The 3,871-nt window shown below is 32.7% G+C and overlaps 1 pseudogene; it reads left to right on the top strand.

Moving 5' to 3' along the window:
• Window positions 1–921: 921 nt before the first annotated feature.
• On the top strand, window positions 922–1,876 carry LOC129884268 (endoribonuclease Dicer homolog 2-like; annotated as a pseudogene).
• The last annotated feature ends 1,995 nt before the right edge of the window (window positions 1,877–3,871 follow it).

Genomic DNA, 3,871 nt, shown 5'->3' with positions numbered 1-3,871 from the left:
AGGTTGGCAACTATTAGTGCCTCAACCACATCAACTACTCTCTTACCTCTAATCTTATGTTTTACCCTACTTAACAGTATACTGAAGGCATCAGCAACTCTTCGTCAAAGCTGTGAACTTGAGAATTAGCACCAGGAATGAGCCACACTTTAAGATCGAATGGTTCATTATGGATAAATCTAGGTATTTTATGTGCCCATCTAAGCTTGCACAGTGCAGTACTGTAAATGATTAATTTTTCTTAACAATGAGATGACCCTTGTGATGATCTTCAAAAATCTTGAACAACTATATACAAACAACATATATGTGAAAAGAATCTCTAAGTGTCTCAAGTGATTCCAAATGAAACTTCTCGAGGCATTTCTTTGTAGTCATTGCTTCCTAAACCTTAGTAGTTTGGCATAAAAACTTTTAGTAGTGATCCAAAAGCATTATTTTCAATTTTATTTTTGATGACTGGTTCCCTTATAAAGGCTAAATGTTATAGCATGATAGATAGTTATTGGCAAAAGATTTGTGACCTTAAAATTTTTATGAATTCTATGGTACATGTACAGGATTAATTCTATTCTGGCGAAGTATATCCCATTTCAAATCCGAACCTGAAGTCATATCACATTCTAAAATTCTATAGTATACACTTTGGAGTTGTTTATCAAATCTTTATTCTGCTTTCTTGTTTTGTATGAGCAAGATGGGTGTTTGGCTAGATTTTAAGAAATATCTACATGTTTACATATCTTAAGCTTCAGATTTGAGAATGGGATATACTCCACCAAAACAGATTCACTACCATATGTGTATACCTTAGGATTCACAAGATTCTTGAGGCAAAAATCTGTTGCCATTAAGTATCTGATATGCTAGAACCTTTAGACTTTATAAGGGAAACAGTCATCCTAAATAAACTTGAAAAGAATGATTTCAGATCACTTCAAACTAAAAGTTTTCGTCCTGGGTGCTAAGGTTTTGGAAGCAATGACAATAAGAAAATGCCTCGAGAGATTTCACTTGGAATCACTTGATACACTTGGAGACTCTTTTCTCAAATATGTTGTCAGCAAACAACTTTTTAAGACATATGAAAATCATCATGAGGGTCTTCTCATCATTAAGAAAAGTAAATTCATTTCAAATGTTGCACTGTGCAAGCTTGGATGTACTAGTAAAATACTAGGATTTATCCAAAATGAACTATTTGATCTTCAAGCGTGGCTCATTCCTGGTGATAATCATCAAGTTCACATCTTTGACAAAGTGTTTCTGATGCCTTCAGTAATAATGTATAGTAGGGTAAATCAAAAGATTAGAAGAGAGTAGCTAATGTGGTTGAGGCACTAATAGGTGCCTACCTCAGCTCGGGTGGGGAAGTAACGACTTTATCATTTATGAAATGGTTTGGGAAGGACATTTATTTTGTTGATGCACCTGTTCCAAGGTGCTTCCCCGTGAATGTTGAGAAGCTAGTCAATGTCCATTACTTGGAATCCCTACTAAATTACAAGTTCCATGACACTTTACTGCTTATTGAAGCACGAACTCACGGATATTACATGCTACCAGAGATTCCACGATGATATAACTACTTGAAATTTCTTGGAGATATAGTGGTAGATAATATTGTTGATTATATTGTTATAGCACATCTCTATTTCAAATGTGTGAGACTGACTCTAGGACTAATTACTGATTTGCTTCTGTAAATAATGAACGTTATACTAAATCTACAGTTAAGGTGGGCTTACACAAGAACATTCTTCATGCCTTACTAGATCTTCAAAGGCAGATATGTTGTACTGTAGAGGATTTGGGAAATTGGATCTTGTGTCCACGTTTGGATGAGATGCCGAAAGGTGCTTGGAGATGTTGTTGAGTCCCTTGTTGATGCTATCTTTGTTGATTCTGGCTTCAACAAAGATACTATATTTTTTAGCATAAGACCTCTTCTGGAACCGTTGAATACACCTCGAATAATAAAACTCCAGCCAGTAAGAGAATTAAGTGGACTGTGTGGACAAAAAGGTTATGTAAAAAAAGAATTTAGTTTCTTCATTGGACAAGAACTTAGCATTTGTAGACTTCAAAATTTTGTGGGATTCTACATAACAATTTCAATTTCTATTAGGGTTCTTAAAGATTACTTTACCCTAAACCCTAGATCACACCTATGTAAAGGGTAATATATTCCTTTGAAAGGGCGTCTTGAAAATTCCATAAATTCATGAAACATTCACAAAGAGATCAAGATGTGGGCAAACTCTTTTGACAGTCAAATACTTCAAGAAAATCCAAAAATTCTCTTAACATGGAGATCAAATAAAATCTAATTTAGGTCCAAATCACCCTAGAGAAGAATCAACGAAGGGACAGAATTTTACCCACTTTTTTTATTAATAAAATATTCTTGTTTCTTCATATTTTGTTGTTAATGGAGTTTATTTCTTATACACAAATTTTGTTGCAATTTAAGTTTGTCTCTAAGAACCCTAACTGAAATTAGACTCGTCTTGTAGAGTCCCAATTTTTTTTTATGTCTACACATGTCCTTCATCGCTCTAATGTAAGTCACCGGTACATGTCTAGCCTCCAAACATCTCTAGAGGACTTCTCTCGAGGCCTTTTCGTAAGCCTTTTCAAGGTCAATGAACACCATACGTAAGTCACTCTTTCTTTTTCTATATTTCTCCATCAATTTCCTCACAATATTGATGACTTTTGCTTGGAAATGGACACACCCCTCCGACCCTCATTTCCACTGCCCTCTCCTTGATTTCAATAGTGCAACTTAGCAAAAAGATACTATGAGACAGTGTGTTCTAATAGTATTATTGGTTATTTGAAGACTGCATTAAGACTTTACTTTTCTTTACTATTGAGGATTAAACAATATGTTTTTCCTGTATACCATCTTTTGAAAATTGAAGTCGAGAATTCTACCTATTTCATTTTGATTCAAAATTTTGATAGAATATCTTAGAGGCCAAGAGGAGGCATTTTAACCAGTAGGGGAGACACTATTTTGCTTTTTCATTCAATTTAAATATTAAGGGAATAGCTCAGCAGTCAAGAGGAGACATATTATTAGTTGCATTTATATGTCTCCTCTTGACCGTCGAGATATTTCCTTAATACCTAATTAAATTGAATGAAGGATCAAAATAACGTCGCCCCTACAGGTTAAAATGACTCATCTTGGCCTCTAAGATATTTCTATTGGAAATATGAATTAAAATGAAAAAGTGAATGAGTCAATGTCTTATATTTAATATGTATAGTCTTGGACGCTGAGTTGTTCCCTTGTAAATTAAATTTACTTTATTTCATAAATTCAAATTTATCAACTAAAGATGAGAAAGGCTATTTTGAAAGTTCAATTGTATGAACAAACAAGAGTTCTAAAATAGTTATTGTAAAGAAATCTCATTTATATATTGTATTTGTGATATTTAACACTAACTGAGAAAATTATTTAAAATTTGTGATTTCTTTTTTTTTTCTCTCTTTTGCCGTTTACGTTTTATTTTAGCTTTTAATAATGTTTCATGTGTTTTAATTTTTAGTAGAATACATGACAACTATGTTTTTATGGTCTTTTTAAGCCCTTAGGTTACTGGTTTTCTAGGAAAATTAGTTTATATTATTTTCTAGAAAAGATACATGATATTTACACGATTGTTGCATTTTGGTGATTAAAATTCATATATAGTTAGTTGATTTATCTTTAAGGGAAAACAATTATTTCACACATGTCTATAATTTCTAGACTCTGTCAAAATGAATTCTAATAGTTCCAAAAAAGTCAATCAAATTTGTATTTGAACTATCAAAATCACTACCTAATTTAATAAATATTGACAGTTCCTAGACT

The sequence above is a fragment of the Solanum dulcamara genome, chromosome 4 (assembly GCF_947179165.1).
Source record: "Solanum dulcamara chromosome 4, daSolDulc1.2, whole genome shotgun sequence".
NCBI lineage: Eukaryota > Viridiplantae > Streptophyta > Magnoliopsida > Solanales > Solanaceae > Solanum > Solanum dulcamara.
Note: the sequence above shows the minus strand (reverse complement) of the source record. Positions and strands in the feature narration are given on the sequence as shown.